Consider the following 23,505-nt stretch of genomic DNA (forward strand, 5'->3'; position numbering starts at 1 on the left):
GCCAGCAATGCTACTGAGCTGTGGCTGAAATGGCAGGCCCTGCCAGGGAGAGCACTCCTGGGGCAGGGACAGGGCTGGGGGCGGGGCACTGGCAAGCTGGGCTGCTAGTTAAAATAATGAAGTTCTTTGTGAGCTCAGCCCCATTTTTGGGAAATACCACCTGAGCAGTGCCAGCCTGTACCCTGTCATTTAATAAAAGGGGCAATTTGCAAATTGGACTCTGCAAATTGCCAGTATCTATCTAATTATTGCTTAATCAGAATAATTACTTGGTTATTGGCACTCCATTTTTGAAAATGCAGGCTATTTGTCTGGAAGCTGCATAAAGGAAAAGTATTACAGCAATTCCTGACTTATAAGAGTTCAAATTAGAGTTTTGGGCTTTTGTGATGATATTAAAAACAAGATGCATTCGGGAGGATTTGGGATTTTGAAGTTTGATCTTTCCCCAGGTTCTCTATATGTGGTCCCGTCTTCTCTTGAGATGCTAGGTGGTGGCAAGCCTCAGCTCTAGTCGCCACGTGATCACTGAGGGAAACCACGGACACTCAACAGTACAGACGGTACTGTACTACTGAGCAAAGACACATAGGGTTTTGCGTGTGGCAAATGCATTCCCAATTTACAATGGGTTATCAGGTTGTAACTCTATCCTAAATTGAGAAGCGTCTGTATACCCTATTTTTGGGACTTTTTAGGAAAGAAAAAATATGTAACAATTTCTGCTATTATGCATCACATTGATCAAGAGGCCTCTTTCTGTTGGTGATACCAAAAACCAAAACCCCCTCATTGGACAATTGCTTCAGTACACATTCCTAAGTATTCATCTCCATGTTCATATAAGAAATTGAATTTTGGAAGTATATAAATCTTGACATAAAATTATGTGTATTGGTTAGTGCATCAACAAGACATAACAACTACTTCTGAACTATCTCCTTAATTCTGAATTCTTGTGTCTGAATTTCCAATCGATTAAGCCATTAACCCCTGAAATGCAACATAACATCCTAATGATTACTTTTAGAAAGAAATATTAAAGCCCAATGAAAGCATTAGCCAAGATGCTGGTAAAGGTATTCTGAAGGAATCCATGGCTTCCCACAGTCCCTGTGATGAGGGGTGCTTCCCTCCAGCCACACCAGCCACCTGCCCTCCTCCTGACACCAGCAGCCACCATCTCAGTGCTTTTCCATCTGCTCTTTCCTTGTCATTGCCCAACAAAAATCTCCCTTTGCATCTTCAAGACCCAGCTCAAGGGTCATCTCTTAAAATCTTTTCGTTAAGCCCCAGGGTAAAAGCCCAGTAGGCTCTCCACATCTGCAGATTTAACCAACCTGGCATTGGAAAAACTCAGAAAAAAATGCATCTGGACTGAACTTGTACAGACTGTTTTTCTCTTCATTATTCCCTAATCAATACAATGTAGCAACTATTGACACAGCAATTACATTATATTAAATATTACCAGTAATCTAGGGATAATAGATATGGATGAATGTATATGGATTGTGTACAAATACTATGCCATTTTATTTTATTTTTTATGTACTTTTTTCCCAGCCACTTAAATTATATATATTTTTTAAATTTTAAAATTTGTTTTAGTTTTACATGACAGTAGAATGCATTTATGCACTTTGATATATCATATATAGATGAAATATAATTTCTCATTTTTCTGAGTGTACATGTTGCAGAATCACATTGGTCATGCAGTCACATATATACATACAGTAATAATGTCTGTTTCATTCTACTATCTTTCCTATACCCACATCCCTCCCCTCCCCTCCCATCTCTTCCCTCTACCTAATCTAAGGTAATACTATTCTTCCCTAGTGCCCTCTGCCTTATATGCTGTTTTATGTAAAGGGCTTGAGCATCCCTGGATTTCAGTATTCTAGGGAGGTCCTGGAACTAATCCATCACAGATACTGAGCAACAACTATATTTTTTCTTTTTGAATCTCTGAACCTCTGACATTTACCAGTTGTGAATTTGTTACCACTTAAATTCTAAGCCTCTTATTGGTAAACATGGTATCTTACAATTTTTATATCTCCAGCAGCTGACTTCAAAGAAGGCTCATAGAGTTTGTAGAATGAATTAAAATACAGAGCAAGGAGCTGGGAATGTAGCTCAGGGTGAGCTTTTTCCTAGCATGTGTCAGGCCCTGGGTTCAATGCCTGGTATCAAAATCTAAATAAATAAACAGACAAAAAAATTCCCCCAATACAGAGCAAATTTCTCTTTGTAAGCTATGCAGTCATCTTTCTGAAGTAATAGAAAATGATATCTAAATCAGGAGTGGGGAATTCATTAATTAGACACCATATACATGGTAGGTGAAAGAAGTTTTCAGACTCCTTTTTTTCCCTAAAGACAAAAAACCCACCCCCCCAAGCAGAAACCAACCCTAATAGTGTTTATAGACATCAACCATGTCACTAAGAATTTTAAAATGCAGTTCTATATTGTCAGCACCAAGATTAACTTCATTTCATCCTGGCATACTAATAACAAAAATTTCAGTTAATGGTACTTTTATATCTACACGTTCAATGAACTAGATAGGTTCAAGGTATAAATAAGTTATTTTTCTAAGTCAAGGATGACTTACTTATCCATTGTAATTACTTCCTTCTAGTTTGGGAATCTGTTTGCCTTTATGTGTTTTCCTAATTTGCAGTGGTGCTCACTATCTTACAGCTTCACAATCCTTCTGAGAGGGGCTGAATCCCTCACCCCCAGAACAAGTTTCCACAAGCCTGGTGCTGACTGGTTATCTCACAGGTTTTAGCTTGAGGCCACTCATGGCCCCACAGGTTCTTGTAGGTGTGCTGCAGCCTCTTTCACACATGGGGTTCATGCATAGGAAATGCTCCGACTCCACTATACTTTCCCACTGACAGATTCGGTATCTTCCCAGACAAATAAGGGAAGAAGGGGAAGGATTTTTCATTGCAGTCCTATTCCTCCCCACCCCTGTCCGTGCTGGGAATTAAACTCAGGTGTGTTACCCCTGAGCTACACCCCTAGTCCTTTTTATTTCTTATTTTGAGATAGGGTCTCTCTAAGATGCCCAGGGTGGCCTCAAACTTGGGATCCTCCTACCTCAGCCCCCCCGCGTTGCTGGGATTACAGGTGTGTGCCACCATGCCTGTCACAGTTCACTTTTTCATTCATTCATTCAACCCCCAAATATTAATTTTGATCCTATTATGTGCTGGGTCTTATGTTTTCTAAGTTAATCTAACATTTGGGATTCAGTTCAATTGTTTTTCCCATCTGTCCCCAAAAGTCCTCATAACAATGCAGAAATTGTTGCATAGCCTTTTGTGTTTATCTGCTAGGTATATTTGCCCTTTGAAAACTGCTCCTCCCCACCTAGAGGAACTATCAGTCAATCACGTGGGCTTGCACGGAGGTGATATACAAAATATTTTAAAAGCAAGTGTATTCTGGGCAGAAACTAGTGAGAGCAGATAACTGATCCAAGCTGGCCTGCAAGTACTTTATCTACCTCTGCATCACCTTCCTTGGAAGAAAGAATAGGTGGGTAGAGCATGTGATATAATCTAGCCAGTCAGGACATCTAAAGAGATTTGTTCTAGTAGGGACATGTGACAGAGATATATTCAATCAGAGTTGGAACCATTTACAGTTGTGCCTCAATATCCTGGGAGACTGGTTCTAGGACTTTCCTCTGATACTAAAATCCATGGATGCTCAAGTCCCTTATATGGAAAGGCACACAATTTGCACATAACCTATGTATATCCTCCCATCTACTTTACATCATGTCTAGGCCACTTACAATTCTTAATATAATGTAAATGCTGTGCAGATAGTTGTCCTACTATATTGGTTAGGGAATAAGACAAGAAAAAAATCTGTACCTGTTTAGTACAGATGTGATTTTTTTTCCCACGAATAGTTTTGGTCTATAGTTGGTTGAATCTGTGAACTCAGAACCCATGAATATGGAAAGATAACTGTATGTTTCAATGGTGGAAAAGAAGCCAGGACAGAAAAAACCTAATCTGTGAGGTGGCAAGGGAGATCCATGCCGATGGATTCCAAGATCCAATGATGTCTAGATGTTTCAGTCTGTGAGACATGCTATCTTTGCTGGCTTATTGGCATCTGCAGCTTAAGAGTCCTGCCCAACACGCGTGCGTGCACACACACACACACACACATACACACACACACACACTATAGCATAAGAAAACTTAAAACACCAAAACTTAGACAATGCACTGACATAATCTAGGAGATGGGGGTGCTGGAACTGGAGCTGGAAACCCCACAGCTACACTGCCCCATGAAACAGAAGAGATTACAGCTGGTTGGGGGTGGGTAGGGAGAAAAAAGAAGGTGCTTCTTCTATGCTCCTCTCTGCTCCCTGGTCCAGAGACCTAGGCAGGGGTTTTCAGTTGAAAAACAGGGAGATGTGGATTTTTAAGACAGCATATTAAGTTATTGCATTCACATATTTCTATACTCGTACAGAGACTGTATGCACAAGAAACAAGAGAATTAAAAGTCAAAGGGAAAAGGGGCAATAATGGCACTATATCCTGAAAGGGATGGTCTGCCAGTAAGGCATGAAGCTACTGTCCTTGTTGACAGGACAGATGCAGGGAGGCTCCAGGAGCAAAGAAGCACGACACCAACAGCTTCACGTACATTGTGAGTGCCAGAACTGGCACTGCAGCATAAGAGTGTGGTACTCAAGCTGGCACTCACAATGAGAACTGGGAGGCTGCAGCAGCACAAGACTCAGTAAGGGAGACCTTCACTGGAGAGGACCTGCCACATGAGGGGATGAACTGGGCTTAACCAATTCAGTAGCTGTGGGCCAGAGGCCACATGAGCCCTGTTGCATGATTACCAAGTTCATGATTGGCAAGGGAACTGGGCACACACTGTCCAGGTCACAGTCTTCAAAGGACTTCCCTAATTTATAGATGGGCAAAGAGGACATGATTTACATGGGGCCTGTGAAAAAGAGCTCAAAGATTAGGAGAAAATGAAGTGCACACTCAATACAGAGAGTCTCAATAGGGTCACCTCCATGTAGAGAACTTTCTACTTTTCAAAGAAATGCAAGAGATCAAAGTTGGCATGTTTAATCGAGCAGAAATTACATGCTTCTCTCCATCTAAAAATGTTCTAAGCTGTTTGCAATTATGAAAATCATTTGCCTTCGTATACAAAAACTAGCAAACAATAATAGTTGTGTTAGAGTGATGTGGTTACAGATACTTGCACTCTGCTTTCCAAAAGACTAAATAATGTTTTAAGACATACAGAAAGACGCTGGGCACTGTGGTGCACACCTGAAATCCCAGTGGCTCTGGAGGCTGAGGCAGGAGGATCATGAGTTCAAAGCCAGCCTCAGGAACTTAGTGAGGCCCTAAGCAACTCAGTGAGATCCTGTCTTTAAATAAAATACAAAAAAGGGTTGAGGATGTGACTCAGTGGTTAAGTACCCCTGGGTTCAATCCCCCATACCAAATTTATATATGAAAACAAACAAATAAATAAAATATACAGAAAGAATAATAAGTAATATTAAAAGACTGATAACTATTGAAAAACTATTTGTAACATGCATAATTAAACAACTAATATATAAAAATATATAAAAAGTATATTAAATTTTAAACTTTAACATATAAAAATATATTAAATTTTCCCTCAAAAGCCACCAATGGCAACTAAGAAATATTGAAGAAATGGACGTGGCAAAATTTGCACTGGATGCCCCTGAAATCTTACAGTTGTGGGCCCCAGCTGGCTCAGACCTGTGTCCTTTTCATATTCTCTACCCAGAGGTCCCTGGAAGAGGCTCACAGAAACAGGCAGTGGTCGGGACAATATTTAGTTTTAGAAAAGTTTTTAGTGTAAATTATTTTAGCTTGAAATTAGTTGTTAGGTTTTGCCAACTCTGATGCTTCTCCACCATGTAAACATATAAGCTCACGGAGAAATGTAAAGAGAGGCCTAGGAGCTAAGAATCATTGTGTAAACTGTGAGCAAGGACTCCATGTGAGACTGAAAAGCTCCACGTTTGCAATACGTTTGAACCGAGTTGCTGTTAAGCCCACCAGTTTTGCACTTCATTTTTCTTGACGTTGGATCATAATTAATGCTCGGAGTTCTAAGAGGGAGCTTGGGACCCTTAATCTTTGGGTGTTGTTGCTCTTTGCTCTATCACAACATCCTGGTGATATATTTATTTCTCTCTTCAGGAATGTTTGGGGGACACAGTGTGGCTGCTTTGCAGGTTAGAAACCACTTTCTGCCTCAGTTGCTCTCTTCTCTGGAGTTCTCCAGCTCTGGTACTGTTGTAAGAAACCCACAAGCCAAAAGCTGACACTGTGAGCATCTATTCAGTCTTCCAATGAGAAACAAGTAATGACATTATTTCTAAGTACAACTGTGCAAAAGCTTATGTCCTTAAGAAAGAGGTGGATCAAGGATATAAATGTCATCAATATATTTAGTGTCCCTTTTAAGAAATCACCTATGACACAAGTCATCAGCTGTAATACCTGGAAGTGCCAAGGGCATCCACAGATGGGAATCGCTTTGGCTGCCTGGCTGCACCCAGGCTTATTTTACACAAAATGGTCATTTCCATAAAGAGCCACACGGAAGGCCCTTCCCTATTGAATGGAGCAGCCCTTCCAAGCACAGTCTTTTGATAGTGAAATTCTCCTCACTCCAGTTGGAAAATAACATCCCCAGTATGACCATTTGGAGAGGAAGTTCCAACCACAGGAGACAGACTAAACAACAGAATTCCTGAAAGCACTGGAATCACTCATGCTAGAAAGGCAGGCATCAGATTGGGCTTTGCTAGGGCCCAGCTTCCACCAGACCACAGGGAGATGGGTTCCTGCAGAGGTGGTCTCACCTGCAGGAGGGATCAGGTCCAGCCTTCCTTCAGGAACACTCTGGCTGCCCAGGTGATCTGTGCCTGCTGAGCTGAGATCTTCTGCATCCTTTCGGGATCCAGAAGATCCCAGCAGGGGTGTGTATGTAGTTTTTGTGGGTTATATAACAACAACATGGACATTACCTTCAAAAGGACCCTGTCATTAAGCATAAGTGCTTCTGAGACACAAAAGCAGCCCACTTAGCAGCAGACAGCATGGTTTTGTTCACTGGGTCAGTGAATTGCCTTCTGGGTAGCTCAGTGGGCCTAGCCTGGGAAGGACAAACTGGGCTTTACCATATTAGATTGCTGTTAATCCTAGAGGTGGCCGCAGAAGAAGGAGCAGGAGCACATGGGAGCACCGAAAGGGAAGAAAGGCCCAGTATGCATAAGGGATTACACTGGCTGGAGGAGCTGATTAAAAATAGAATTCTGGGTCTTCCTCTCCCATTAGGGATTACAATCCCTAAGACAGTGGTTCTCAACCCCACGGGACCTCTGAAAATGTCCAGTGTCTGATTGCCACTACTTGGGAGAATGCTGCTGGCATCTACCCAGAGGCCAAGGATGCTGCTAAACATCCCATGGTGATCAGGAGGACCCTGCCCTTGCCCCAGAACAAAGAATTACAGGATCCAAAATGTCAACAATGCCAAGGCCGACTGCTCTGTGGAGGAGAGGGAGATCAAGTGTCTGTGTTTTCACAAGTTCCCCAGGGTGCACTGAGGTTTGAGATCTCTGCCCATGCCTTGGCAGCCAGCAGCCAGATCAGGGTGAGGGTGGTGCTGGTGGACAGCTGTGTTCATGGCAAAAACATTAGCCCTAAATACAGCATGGCTCGCTTTGCAATTGTACCCATGAAAGTCTTTCACCATGGGACCGTGTGTTAGCACTGGGTCCAGTTATCCCATGCACGAGGGCCAGCATGAGCTGAACAGCTCAGAGATGTCAACTTCACTGCTGATTTTCCCACCAGTGCTTCGACAGCCTTGCTAACTGGCTCTTGGAGAGCATGTGAATCCTCTGGCACATCATGCTTCTGAGTAGGACCTATTTCCAGTCTCAGCTATTACCAGCTGATAATGGAAGAAGGGGAGAGAATTCTAGACCCTGCATTTCAGTCACTTGGCATGCAACAGAAGAAAAAGATGTGCAAATGTTTCCTAGAAACACCTCAACTGTCGTCTAATGCTCAAGAAAGCACCTGTCAAGAGCCAATGATGTGTGGTCTTTTTTTGTGTCTCTAATCACCAGGTGAGTCCTCTGGATGTCTGGGGGCCTCAGTGTCCTTGCCTATTGCAAGGCTTGACCTATTACCTCCCAGTGACATTGCAAGGATCACTCAGAGAATGTTGGGTAGACAGCCTCTTAAGGAATCACAATGAAAAGAAATGATTGCTTGGAAGCAGAAGAGACTGACACCTCAGCATTAACCGGTTAAAATGGAAATGTTTTCCTGCTGATGATAGGAAGTGTTTATCCTTTTTTTGGAATAATTATAACCCTCAGGGCTGGAAGGAATCAGGAGAAACATAGAAGCACATTTTTCTTTCTGCATCGGAATTTAAAGTTTTAGATTTTTTTTTTTTTTTAAGGAACACAAAAGATATAACCATAGTCATGTGAGACCCACCAACATTGCTATTTCCATTATAAATTAAGTCATTTAACAGAGTTATATAGACCCCATAAACAACGGAGACACTGTTTTGCTGTTTGGGTTGCTTGAGGCATGACTCTTTTTGTCCTTTTTGCAAATTCTACTGTAATGGTTATCTTTTTCTTGCAATGTTATTATTTCCATGACATATCTGCATCATTTTATTTAAACTTTTATTTGCATTTATCTGATGGCAAGTTTGTTCCTGTGCCACAAGTTTCTGTTTCTCCTGTTTCTTTGGGGATATTCTTTTTTTTTTTCCTATGACCTTCCTCTTCTGGTTTATGAACAATTCTTCCTTTTCAGTAAGATCATCTCAACATAGCAAGGGGATCTTACGTATGGGATAATAGGACCATGAGCTCTGTAAGAATGGTGGTATATCTTGGCTGCTTTTTCACCTGGATATGCTCAAATGACCAGAGACTCCAGACCTAAGCTCTACAGTGCAGCGTTCTTCTCTCTGTGTTCTTAAGCATGTGCAGCAAAAATTCAGCACTCTTTTTGGGCCACTGACCCCATGCAGGTTGCTATTTGGCCTGGGCACAACTACCAACTCCACATTTCATGCCAGAATGGCACACATTGCTTCTTTAAGGTGACATCTTTCATATACTGGTGGCTTTTTGAATATGTATAACTTGATGGCCTGGGCTTCTGGATTATGTGATTTTATAGGCTATTCCAGGTCCAGAGAGTAGCTAACCAGTTTCACAGTTGATCTCAAGACATCTACAGGCAGAAAAACCTAAATCTTAATGTTGCCATAAATGAAATATTGCCCCTTGGCCAAAAAATAACAAACTATTTTCCTCTGCTTCCCGACAAGGGAACATGAAAAATTAGTCCAGCAAAACAAATGGGCTCACTTTGTTGTAATGAAATTGAACAATAGTTATTTTTATGATTACTTTTATCATTCTACTCCATTAAGGAAAACTTTAAAACACTGTGTTAGGGCTGGGATTGTGGCTCAGCGGTAGAGCGCTCGCCTAGCATGGGCGGGACCTAAGTTCGATCCTCAGCGCCACATAAAAATAAATGCATTATATTGTGTCCATCTACACCAAAAAATAAATATTAAAAAACTGTGTGTTAATATGCTCAGGGTAAACGTTACCATCAATTATGAAAACTATCCCAATCCCTTGATATAGGTTGAAATGAAATATGGGGTGAGAGCCAGGAAGATGGGTTGGGTTTGCTTGGCTCGTGGTCAGCCTGGTCCCTGATCAGAGTAACCAAGGCCATTTCTACATAAACACAAGGCCCTCTATGAATGTACCTTCTACATTCTCAAGGGCAAGTCAGTCTCTCAGTGGGAATCCCATGGGAAATGCGTACTAGAATTTCTTTCAGTGACCAAAGCTCAAATTGATGGACAGATTCCACTACACACTCCTTTGGAAGAGGCCTCTAGCACAAAGGCCACAGCCACCGGAGGTGTCCCCTGAGGAATTTGTAAGAAACAAAACAAAAACAGCCATAGTAAAGCACCCAGAAGAGGTACTGAGTGGAACAGTGCCCAGGCCACAAGCAACTCCTGGCTATAAAGTTTTTCTCTTTATCCTCGAACTTAGTCCTAGAACACAGTGTGTTCTACAAAGGCACACTACAAAAAGGAGTTTGGCAACCCTGAAGCACCAACTCTGGGTTAGATCTCAGGGCCACTATGTTCCCAGTCTGGGGCTCCCATTCCCACAGCACTTCTTTATAAAAAGACGTACAGATACCCAAGTGATACAGCTTCCTCCAGTGAGTGTTCCACAGGCCTCCCCAGAGTCTTTGGTCACTGGAGGAAGCACAATGTGTTCATGACAAGTCACTCCTTTGTGTGTCTGTAATTAGTTGATTCTCTTCTTAATTCTACACTTACTGATGTATCATTTGGTTAAACAACAACACAAAAGCTGTGATCAGCTGCATTCATCACAATATGCTATAGATATTAACATCAATGTGGAATTTCTGCTCCAATCCCGGGATATTTTTTTTCTCTGTTGGTAGCAAAATTCAAATATCCCTAACATGGCGATAACAGTGGTCAGTTTCTAATTACAGGAAATCTGCCTTTTTGTTTATTGCTTTTTCATAGCTTGAGCCATTCCCCCATGCTGATCGGTGAAAGGACTCACCTCTAGAACTGTATTCTTTGCATCCTGGGGTGGTAGTGGGGAAGGTATACTGATTTTCTTGTCAAAGTTAATATGCCTGAAAACATATGATAAAGGTGGACATATTAAAAAAGGGGGGGGGGGAAGACAACTGCCACGAACATCTGGCACCCAGATGAGTCAAACACCCATCAGCTGAGTGCGGTGGTGCATGCCAGAAATCCTGGTGGCTTGGGAGGCTGAGGCAGGAGGACTGCAAGTTCAAAGGCAGCCTCAGCAATTTAGCGAGGCCCTAAGCAACTTAGTGAGACCCTGTCTCTAAATAAAACATAAAAAAGGGCTGGGGATGTGGCTCAGTGGTTAAGTGCCTCTGGGTTTAATCCCTGGTACCCAAAACAAAAAACAAACCACCCATCAAATTATAAAGGAAGGAACTATGAGCATGCCGATATGTGTTTTTTGTTTTGTTTTGTTTTTTGTTTTTAGTACTGGGGATTGAACCCAGGGGTGCTTACCACTAAGCCACATCCCCAGCATTTTTTTTCTATTTTATTTAGTGACAGGGTGAGAACTGGTTGCTTAGGGGTCTTGCTAAATTGCTGAGGCTGTCTTGGAACTCGTGATCCTCCAGCCTCAGCCTCTGGAGCCTCTGGGATTACAGGGGTGCATTACTGTGCCCAGCCCTATATGTACTTTGATAATGGTGAACAGCATCCTTGAAGTCCACAAGTATGATCCATCGAATCTGTTGGCTGAGGCTGAGTTCTAGTCCTCCCTGCATCTAGCCTTGTTTCTGGGTAGAGGAGGGAGGGAAATTAGAGTGTTTCTATGCCAAGTAGTCGGGTGCAGGTTCTGGGAAACATTGATTAGTTTTATTCCTTTCTTAGTTAAATAGATGCGCACACGGGATAAGTACTTACAAAGGAGAGGGATATGGTCACTCTGTTCATTTAGTTCTCTCTCACTCCAACTTTACACAAAACACCAGGCTCTACTGCCAGACTTGGGAGGCTCTTGGTACAGCCTGGGGCCTACACACGTGGACGGCCCTGGGCTCCTTTCTCTATACTACTTGTCCACCTGTCATTGGCCTGTCCCTAAGTCTCAGGGCAGCCTACCCAACCCTCACCCTATAACACCAGGGAAGGGAACGGCTTTGACACTGACAACAGAGAGGGCAGTTTTCCACGCGTTGCTCTCCTTCCTTGTAAACACATAGTCTGGTCCATCCAGTTCCTTCTTTTCAGAAAGGAGGGGTTGTGGGGAGGCCAGGGGAGCTGTGCCTGCACCTCCCTGAGGGAAGTCAGAGTATCCTAAGGCTGGGCAGCCTGTCTACTGTCAGTGGTTGCTTCTCAAATTATTCTCCTTCTGAATATGAAATTGTAGGGGACACAAAGTATGTTAAGGAAATTTGCATACATTTAGTTTCAATCGGCCATTGGCTAAATTATAGATTTCTTATTCATTTATTTGTTTATTTTTGTGGTGCTGGGGATTGAATGCTGGGTTTTGCGGGTAGGTAAGTAGTCTCCCTGCAGCCCCCTAAATGCCTTATTAAAGAGAAAAATTGATAATTACAAAAATGCTATGAAAAGTTCACTTCCAAGCAAAAACCCCAGAACACAGGAAGGGTAATGTGTCACACGCAGGGTGGGCTTTGGGCTGGCTCCTGGGGATGGGACTGCATGCCCTTCCACTAGAGTGGCCAGGAAGCTCCTGGGTTGAGTGGGCCCTCTTGAGCAAACCAGGTCAGCAGCCACAGTAAAACCTCTGGTGCAGTGTTTTCTGCAACCTAGAGCAGCTTTCCTTGTAAAGTTGTGCCACATCTGGGGCTCCACCACCCCCAGGGGGAACCCGGGCAGGAGGCATGTAACGTGAGGTGGGGTGTGAGGTGGGAACCCCAGGCTTCTTTTCTGAATGAATTGGGGTCATCTCTGAAAAACCACTTAACTGCACTTCAGAAACAATGAATCTGAGCCTGGCCTAAATTTTGGAAATGTCAGAATCAATCAGCTAGCTGGCTCTGTCAGGTGGCTTCAGTCTGATGCATGGCATGTGTTTGGTTAAAACCTCCTCCCTGCGTAGCCTGAGTCTCGCTTGATGCATTGGTGACTCCAAAGCTTGATTGAAAGTACCTTCAGACACACAGGTGTTCAGCTCACTGGGGACACTACATGACAACTCAAAATGCAGCAGCCATTAGTGTCTGGTCTCATTATTTTCATGGCCAGGAAAGGCTGAACACGGACACATCAGAATAAGAGCCCTTTTGGAGGCGCAGTGGGGAAAAAAATGGTAACTGAAGACCCTCAACAGGGACAACATGTTCTGCCCTTCTGGAAGTAATCAGAGGAGAAGCCAAGCAGCCGATTAACGTTCTTGCAGTCTTGCACGGCCAAGTGCAAGAGATCCGAAGAGTTGAAGGGGGTCCAGAAAGAGGACTAAATCAACTTGGTTCCACTGAAAGTGAGTCAGGTCCAAGGGCTTAATATGTTTCAAGGGTTTTTGTTTTTGTTTTACTTCAACTAAGTTAAATTTCCTGACTAAAATCCGATCAGTATGCAATCATTCTGCTACATCAAAGAGGTTCACGGTGCTTTACATCGACTGCATGGGTCCAGGGCTCCATCAGCCACCCAGTGGGCCACGAGGACCCCTGCCAAGTGGAGCTGCCAGATGCCCAAGGTCAAGGTCTGGACCAAAGGAACGTCCATGTGTTCCTTTCCTTAAAGATCCCTAGTGGTTGGTTCCTATCCTTCTAGTCCTCTAATTTTACAAAATCTGAGAAGTAGGAAAGTTATTTTGCCCTTTGCTTATAAGAATAATAATAGAGACTATAGTTATTTGCCACTGAGTTCTATCTGGGTTGTTAAAATGCCTAAATATTCCCAATCTTTCTCTTTCAAACAACTTGTTTATTTTTAAGATTTTTAGTACTTTGAAAATATTTTAAAATTCTAAAGTTTCTTTGCTACTAACATGAGCACATGATTTATAAGACTATTCTTTTATTTGAAGAAAATAATCCAGTTCTAACTTGCTGGGTTTATCCCCGTGCCAACCTCTTTAAAAATGGATCTACACTGAAGTCTCAACACCAGGACTATTGTTATCTAAAATCCACACCATGTAAGACATTGCTTACTGCCTATTTCCCAAGTGTGCATTCAGAGGACCGGGACAGTGGCTTCCTGTGAGCTACCGGGGGTGAGGGTGGGGGGTGTTCCCCACAGCAAGGCTGCTCTATCTTTGAAATCAGCCACCAAGTATTTCATTTCAGCTGTTTGTGCCTAGGCATCCTTGGCAAAAGCTGATTTGGCCACACATTTAGAAGCAGAAATTTAATATTTTGGGTTGTTCCAATTGTTTTTGCTCTAGCTACTAACGATACAAAATCTAATGCTATTTGAATAAAGCAAAATGGCATAACAATAACCTTGTTCCTGCTAACAGATGACAATGAGACCACTTGAGCACACGCCAACAGCAAACCCAAGCCAAGTGTCACTCCACCTTGTAAAGACACTTGTTAAGAATAAGAGTTATTGCATTAGAGACAGAGCCTTCTACTGGAGTAGTCATCAACACAGAGTGGCGACAGGTTTAGATGTCCTCACGTACTGGGGTCAAACATTTGTTTTTAGTAAAATAAGGGCATTGGATTAGATTCTAAAAATAAATGGCAGGAATTCATTCTGTGATTTCAGGATTCTCCAGTGAGTGGGTGGAGGTCTCAACCCAGTTAGGATACCATTAGCAACTGAATAAACTTCTGCAACATGCTCTCTAAAATAATGTGGACTTGGCAAGGTCGTGTTGAAAAAGAGGCTGGGTTGAGTAAAACCATTTCTCTGAGGAAAGGTGAATAATTAGTGCCAAGCTGTTCACCTCGTGGAAAGTTCTAGGCTTTGAAAGACTTGACAGTTTCTACAAAGCTGATCTGATCAGCACATTCCATTGCTTTTTTTTTTTTTTAAAGAAATTTATAGTACATGTTTTTTTCATTCTAGTTTCTAACTATTTATATCAAGTAGAAAAAGTAGGCAGCTATTCAGTCATGTGTCAGAAACCCTTAGGATCAAGGAACAGTTCCGAACACTGGAGGCAGGAACAATCAGAGGCCAAGACAATGGGCTGCATCAATTAAGCTCAGCAGAGAAAAACACATGTGTTGAAACAAAACATCTTAACACATTAGCAATAGCTTTAAAATCCATAAGCTCATCCTGAGTCATAAAAAATAGGCCAAACCACTTGATAGAATGCAGATCTACAAGTAAAAGAGGCAAATGCGGGAATTAAAACCCCCAAATGCTAGAACTCTTTCAGAGGTACAAAGAAGTGAAATCTGGAGAATTATAAACTCACATAGATAAGTTTGGACAACAACAAAAACAATAAGTAAAGGAATATTTGGCAAACATGAGCACACATTAGTCAGCTGGACACACAGCCCCAGGGAATAAGAGAATTTGACTAATATGCTTACTGAACAATGGTGTAGTAAAAATGAATAATTATCTCTGAAAAATTACTTCACACTCAGGGGGACGTCCGAAAATTGGGAAAAGACCAACAACATGTGATAGTATGCAGAAGGAAAACAAAGAAGGAAGAGTGAAAAATTATTAGGTAATATAAGTAATCGTTGGTTTAAAAAACTTTAGAATTGTAGGGAAGTAAAATTTTAAATGTTCAGAAAGCCAAGATTGAATGAACAGAGGACAATTTGCATTTAAATTACCAAGACAAGTTCCTGGGATTATCTTGAAGACCATAATACTGTTCTTGATGTAATTTAGAATATTAAAGGATTGGAGGTGGTGGTGGTGGTGGTGGTGGGGTGAACCCCTCATGCAGTGGCTTGGGCAAGATTTTATTTTTACTGTTAGAGCAAAGATACAGAAGGAAGGGGTATTGCTGAAATGGACAGAAATCACGAACCAAGGTGGTATGAAGCCCAGTCATGGGAAGGCACTTCAGAGGCTGTCACAACAATCCACCACCTCATCTATCTCAACACCCCGACTGATGACCTGGGAGTAAGTGTCACAAAATTTATGGATGACATTCAGGTGGGAATACCCCAGAAGACAGGAGAGGAGGTAAAATAAATAAACTGGATTAGACCCAGACACATCTACAATTAGACAGCACATACTGAAAACACAGATAGGAATGGACTGGAGAAATTTAGAAAGCAGCACAATTTAGAGGTGAGAAAATGCAACATGAATTCACACTGAGCAGGGATGCCAGGGAGGCAGGGAGGTAGGCCACAGGCATCTTCTGCTCCATTTAAATCTGCATGCCTCTCCCCTGCTTCTGGAATAATCCAGAAGAGGTGAAAGCAAGTGGAAATAGCAAAGACTAACATTCAAGAGCAAGACCCTTCTACATGTGTCTCGTCTGCTGCTCACATACATCCTGTGGTTGGAAGCCATTATTGGCACCCTACAGATGTGGACCTAGGCCACAGAGTGTCCTGATTTCCCGGCTGCATTGGCTTGTCCTGACATCAGAGGCCTCCACTGGCGCCTCCCATCTTCCATCTGGCACCTGCCCCAATGCCACTTTCTCACCAGGCCTTCCTATGTAACAGCATCCTTTACTCTGGCTACTTTATTTCAAGCCATTTATTTCCATCTGATGTACTATATGTTTTCTGGCCTTCTCTCGGGGGTAAGCCCCAGAGCCCAGAATATGCCCAATATCCTGATATTTCACAAGCATTTGATAAATATTTACTACTGTTATACTCTTCCCAGGAGTGAGTGTTTTTGTTGTTGATGAAGGAGTGTGCTTGCTTTGCTTTGCTTTTCTTTCTCTTTTTTCATTTTTTTTTTCTTTACTACCTAAGTTTAAACTCTTTGTTCAACTACCAGGAGGTTACCTGTTTAGAAAACAAAACACTGAAGACTTTCCAAGAAGTGGAAAACAGCTTGCTGATTTTTTTTTTTTTTTTGATGCCAGTGTTTTTATTTGCCATTTAAACCACCGTTTCCTCATGCTGGCCTGACAGCACCAGAGGTATAGGACAGGGTGCTGGCCTATGGGTGACAGTAGTAGCCAGCAGATTAGGGCAGATGTGGTGAGGTGCTGCATCTGAGTGTCTGTTGTTTGATTCCCAGGAGAATATCATGCAGGTCAGGTACAGTGTTAGATCAAGAAGGGCTGAGGCAGGAACAGTCTGTGTCTTCTCACTCTGGTAAGAATGGGTATCACGTGGTGTAGAGCCCAGGGGAAGCCTCCAGGCCAGTACCAGTGGCCTCTTTCCTTCATTTATCTGTGCAGGGCTGCCTACCTCAGGCCTTCTGTCTTCACCTCCCAGGCCTTTGGCAAAGTTCCCAGGATTCCTGGGGAAGATCTTGCCATTCCCAGCCCTTTCCTGGCATCAGTGTCTGATCTGGTGAAGGTAGCCTGTGGGGTTTGGCTTCCTCCAGTTGTGGCGGATCCTGGCACTTGTCCTCCTGGAGTTCTGGTGCTGTTCACTGAAGGCTGTCTTGGAGGCACTGCTCTGTGCATTGGCCAGTGGAGAGCAGGGCTCTGGATTCTGAGCCAGATGCAGTGGTGGAGTGAGTGAGCCAGGGGTTTCTGCCTTGGGGATCTCTTCCTGTGCAGCCTCCTTAGGGCCTCCACCACTCGATAGTCCCCTGTGCACTCCCAAATGATTTGGAGAGACCACTTCTTGGCCAGCTGGTTCCCACTGTGCTGAAACAGGCCCTGGATCTGCAGCAGGTCAGCATCCTGGAAGATGTGGCTGAGGCCTGCTTACGACCCCGGGCCTCAATGGGGGCTTGCCAAGGGAATGGCTCACTCACCACAGAGGCTGGGGTGCCCATCGTGGGCGTTCTGGTTGCCTGAAGCAGGCTGCACACAGCCCCTGATTTTTTTTTTTCAGAACATTAACTTGCTTCCACTGGACAAGAAAACCTGTTTATGTTTTACAGAAAGTGTAAAATGCCTTTTGATTCACAGAATTCCCTGCCTTTGCTAAATCAAACAATGTCAAAGAAATTGAAGGAGAATCAAATCACTGGATTCTATGGAGGTCCCCATGCCTCAATTGAACCCTGCACTCCAAAAAGAAAAGGAGGGAGGGGAACTTATGTCCAAACAAACCTTAGCTGAAGAGCCATAAATCAGTCACCCTGATGCTTCTTTAAATGACACCAAACAATTGAATGGGATGTTTTTAAAAAATCAAATTGACCCTATTTCTGGTTATTTTGTAACTGAAGAAATAAACTGGAGTCCAGAGAACACTGGGTTTCTTAGTCTCCTTCACTCCCTGGTCATATTTTTGAGCCCCAGACATCACTCCTGTCTAGTAACCACTGGGCTTCCAAAACCTCTGAAGCAGATTATAAGCATTTGGAGGTCTCTTCGTGGAGAATTAGCACTTCTCAGGGGGTCTCATAATTCTTCTATGATGTTTAAAGAATCCTAATTCACTGATGAGTCGAGATGCTGTCCTGAGCAGTAGCCAAAAGTGGGCATCTCAGGGAAGACCCTCCAATAAGTAGACAGCAGTGTCACTGCCGGATATCTCATGGATGTCTTTTCCAAAGAGGAAAGTGCACAGGGAGTGAAGAAAGGAAGCTGGGCTTGTACAATAGCAAGCTGGAAACACAAATAGCTGGCAGAACTATTGCCACCAGCCAGGCACCCACTGGGGCTGCATGTGCATGATAAGTTCTCGAGCGACCTTAAGTTCACTTAAGTTCTCTAGGGACCTCCACGGGGCTGCTATGAGGATCGTCATGATTCAGAAGTGGTGGCAATTGCCCGAAGATATGCACCCAGTGAGTGGCAGAGCCACTGGCTCAAGTTCATGCCGTGATCATACTGCATGTCCCCAGTGACACCTCGGGCCCATCAGGGATTCTAACAAGGGGAGGAGAGACTTCTGTACCTCTGATGGTGACTGGATTCATTTTCTAACAAAACAGCAGTGGTATCTTGGAAGAATTATTTCAGATGCACACACAGTAGGAAGCCTTTGATCCTCTTTAATCTATCAGCAATTAGTCATTAAACCCAAAATGTTTTTGGCTGACCACTTTTTAAAAAATGTCTTTGGGACTTCTTATAGTCTGCTCTCTTAGGTTACTTCAGTGGGAAGCTAACTGTTCAAGCCAAAAAAAGCTCCGTCTTCAGCATAACTTTAACTGGTCAAAGAAACAATCTAAACATTCTACTAAATTATCTACTATTCTAATCTATAAAGCAATTACTTATCTGGTTCATAATCTGTCTCTCTCCGATAACTCTCCCGCCCCTAGCAAATTACAGGTCTGAAGCAACACACACCCCAGTGATGCCATCTGTCACCATGGCAACAAAGTGTGGTGCAGTGGGCGGGAGGGGGGGGGCCTGGTCCTGCAGTCAGGGTGCCTGCCTTCGAGGTTGGCTAGGTCATTTAGGGGAGCTTCCTTCAACTCTCTGAATCTAAGTTTTTCTCATCAATAAGATGGGAATTCACTGCTTTTGCTGTGAATTTATTTATCATCACCATGGCTACTGTTTATAGGATGCTTACAATGCTCCTGGAGTCTACTAAGTGGTCCATGAGTAATATATCTAGTTCTGACCCCCACGAAGCAGGTACTGTCATTAAGAGCTCTGATTTAAGAATGAGAAACTTGAGGTGCAGCTGAGGCTGACATTAATATAAACAGGGTTACACAGCTAGTCAGCCACCAGCCAGGATCTGAACTCAGGTTTAAGTGACTTTAGAGGCTGCATTTTTAATGACTACAAACTAAAGCTGCTTTATGACAGGACTCTGCCCTTCCCCTTTGCTGCAGTCCTTTGTATATGAAACCCTTAGAATCCTGTCAAAACCTTGGAATGCCACATGCAAATGTAAAAGCTTTATTATGGTCAAATGGCCCCAGGTTGCATTTGTACAAAACTGGCCAAAGAAGTGCCATGACACCATTCTCTGAGCATTCCCAGGAGGTCAGACTCCTTCAGGGGACACTCAGCTCCTAATGGGTGACATGCATGGTCACATGTCTCACTGTCTCACATCTATGGCATTGCTTTGCCTAAAGCTGTTAGTTGAAATTTTAACAACTAGCTCCAGTTTTATTGCTTCCCGAGGTCACATTTCATACAATAATGAATGCATTAACATTGTTTCCAATAAAACATCATGACTTGTTCAAGGTCACATAGCCTAATACTGATAGAACTGAGTCATTTGAGTACACTACTGTGCCTCAGGTTCTTCACCTATAAAATGGGAAGTTTGGTCTAGATCACCTCCAAGGTCTCCTGAAGCTCTAAATAGCTCTGGTTCTGGACCATAGACTCCACCTGCCAAATGACACACTGGGCTGAGACTTCTTCTTCAAGTGGAGGAAGGGGGAAGCTGGACAGGAAGGAGGAAGTAGGAGCCACAATGTGAGGGTAGCTAGAAATGAGCTGAATAGCTAAGGAATGACTCCTGGGGAGGAGGGCTGGCAGAGGTAAGAGTCAGGGGCAGGTGTGGTCAAGGCTCCTAGGAATCTGCTGAGCAGGTGTGGACCTTGTTTGTTGCCAAATGGCTCTGGTAAGAGGCCAGACTTCACCTAACACCCCTTTCTCAGCTCAGATAACTTGCCTGCCTCTTCAATGAGAGAGGGAAGAAGGGACTCTGTGGTTTCAGCAATTCCTCTGATTTCTGTCCACCCATGCTCACTGTGGATGAAGTTATCACCAAATTTCATCAAGTCCAAGACTCCATCTATTATAAACTGTACCATTATTTTATATGTCATCAAGATAAAAAAGAAAAACACAAATGGTGTGACCACTTTGCGTACAACCAAAGACATGAAAAATTATGCTCTATTTGTGTAAATATGAATTGAATTGCATTCTGCTGTCATATATTACAAATTAGAATAAATAAAATAAAAAAAGAAAAACACAATCAATTTTCTTTGTATTCAGCCTCCTTTCAGAGATATTAAAGTTTGTCTTAGGACTAATGACATACTTTCTAGTAACTACCGACCATTACTAATAAAACTCACAATTTAAGGGTTTCCTATGTGCTCAACACTGTAATAAACTTCAGATAATTTTATTAAATACTCATGACAACCTGTGAGGTAGGTGTTGTTACTCCCATTTTAGGGCAAGAAAAATTCAGAGGCTAAGTAATTTGTCCCAGGTTGCCCAGCTGGCAGAGACTGTATGAGGGATCTGGGGGTGTCTGCCTCCAGAGTTTGCCTGGTCACTCTTTCACAAGGTCATCTCACCTCCAACCCTGAAGTGGAGGGTCACTTGATCACGGTTGTTCGGGTGACCAGTGGACTCACTTGCTGTCTCGGGGGCCTGGCCCCTTCCTCTCCTACTGCTGTGGGTAGAGCTGCTAATGAAGGAAGCGGGTGGGGAAGGACACACAGCACCTCAGGAAGACTGTTCTGGCTCTGACCATGCAAGAGTCGAATAGGAGAAGAGGGCTTTGAAGGGCACCAGGACTGCAGCGCTGCTTCTCTAGGGTCTGTACAAGAAGGACACAAGGGGAGTCAGAAGGAAAGTTGAAGTTGAGACCTGAGAGCTCTGGCAGGAAGCAGGATGACTTCAAGACTGATGGCCATGGGTCCAGGTTCCGGGCATGTGTAGGCCCCACCCAGAAGCAGCAAGGGGAACTACCAGTTATGGACTCTTCTTTAAATGAAGGTTTTAAATGATCCAATATTTCAGGTTTGGCAAACCTGGCTCCTCCCAAGCCCACCCCTGTGCCATCAGGGGTGGTGGAGAGTGGGGTGGCCGTGGAGAAAGCAGATGGGCAGAGAGGGACAGGCGGGCACATAAAATAAGGATATTCCTTTTTTTCTCTCCTGAAAAGGGAATATGACTAAGAGAAAAGGATGTCTGTTCCTTTGGCCCGCAAGTTTTACTTGGCCTGTGAAAGTGGGCCATTTCCTGCCCCATTCCTTCCAAGACCAACTCCGCAGACTGACAGTAAGAATGTCCTCTGTTAACATGGAAACCCTTGTGTTCCTACGCCAAGAGTTCAGAGGGCTTGTTTCTCAAGCAGCAGTCTCCAAAGTGTCAGGAACCGGGGGAGACTTCACTAGAATGCTAACAGCTTTTTCTCAGCCTTTAAAAACACTTTAATGCATGTCCTATAATGGATATATTAATGCACCAGTACATGTGTGTAATTTATAGATAACTATACATATGACAAAAATATAAGCTATACATATGTATATGACATACATAAATCAAGACTGACTATATATATATAATACATATGAAATATGTATATGTATGGGTAACTATACCTAACTACATACAAATACATAAATATACACATGACAGGCATACAAACAGGTAGCTTTATTGATATAGGCTTATGAGAGATAAACTTGGGGAGATAAAATCACTCTAGGGAGAAGACACTTCTCCGTTGTCTTTAAGTCCTCCCCTGAAAGCACCTGGGGACAACGTCATCAAAAACACTCACCTCAGGTAAAACTGCAGTTAAATTCACAAAGGCTTTAGTATTCAATGTTTTCATCTCTCTCTCTTAATCATTCCCTCAACTTGGATGTTAAATTAAAATCATTGTTCTATTTTTCTCTTTCAGTTTCTAGTCTAGTATTTCCAGTTTTCCAAAGCTGGATTCCTCAAAAATCTAACTCCAGATCTTGTCCGTGTCAGTGGCATACAGAAGAGAGAGGAAGAGGGGGAAAGAGACTTAGAGCTATGCCAACCGATTGCAAGATCATATTTGGCACACGTTTCAAACAAAGCGTAGTAAGAAAAATTATGAGACTATAGGGAACTTTTGAACTGACTGGTTATTTGATATTTAAGTATTCAAATTACCTTGTTCTGGGTTTGAGATTAGCATTGTAATCACACTTCTTAAGAATCTATCCTTCAGCGATTAAATGCTGGAATTTTTGCAATTTTTTTTGCAAAAATTTTGCAAAATTTTTGCAAAAAAAATGATAGGATGAGTCTGGCTTCAAAAATAACTCAAAGGGACATAGATGAAATAAGATTGGCTGTGAAGTGGTAAGTGTAGAGATGGTTGTAAAATACTTGGGCATTCATTATGCTTCTATTTTTGTATTGTTTGGAATTTTCCATTATAACAAGTTAAAATAAAGAAGAAAATCAGTCAATCAAACATGAATTGATGAGACTTTTAAAGAAACTCCAACCTTGCCCCTTCACCTGACACAGCCACCGGACTAGACAGGAAACCATTGGCCACACACAGGAGACAGGGAGTCAAACTGCTGGGTTTTGATGGGGGTAGGAGTTTTCCAAGGGAGAGCATTTTAAACCAGAAAGTGAAGAGTTTGGAACTGGAATTGCCTCCCTGCTGGCAAAAAGGAACTTGTTGACTCTGAAGGAGAAAAAAAAAAAAAGACCTTGAAACAGGATCACAATGCTCTTTGGACATCAAAGAGTCATTACAAAGCAGCATTTTGATGAGTTCAGTGTAAATAATCAGGAACATGCAGCTTCAATTTCCTTCAAAATACACAAGTCTAAAAAGTTGAGGGAAAATGTCCCATTAAAACACGTGCTGAACCGAAATACTTCCAAAGACACTGAGAGTCACTGAACCCAAACGAGCCCTGGCTTTGTCCCCCAAGACTGGACCTCAGTCCTGTCTTTACCCCATTTCCTCTGTAAACTCTACCTCTTCCCTGATCCAAACTCGACTTCAGGTGCTCAAAACATGACAAGAAAAATCCAGAGATCTGTAGCATTTTTTTTTTCCCTATTCAATTTTGGCAGAAAAGGAACACATT

The 23,505-nt window shown here is 42.8% G+C and overlaps 1 protein-coding gene and 1 pseudogene across 6 annotated transcripts in view; both read right to left on the reverse strand.

Moving 5' to 3' along the window:
- The window catches only part of Lnx1 (ligand of numb-protein X 1), a 166,805-nt gene that overhangs the window by 56,949 nt on the left and 86,351 nt on the right, over positions 1 to 23,505 (reverse strand). The window lies entirely within an intron of this gene.
- LOC114095097 (arginine vasopressin-induced protein 1 pseudogene) lies at positions 17,124 to 17,571 on the reverse strand (annotated as a pseudogene).

The sequence above is a fragment of the Marmota flaviventris genome, chromosome 7 (genome assembly GCF_047511675.1).
Source record: "Marmota flaviventris isolate mMarFla1 chromosome 7, mMarFla1.hap1, whole genome shotgun sequence".
In the NCBI taxonomy this organism is placed as follows: Eukaryota; Metazoa; Chordata; class Mammalia; order Rodentia; family Sciuridae; genus Marmota; species Marmota flaviventris.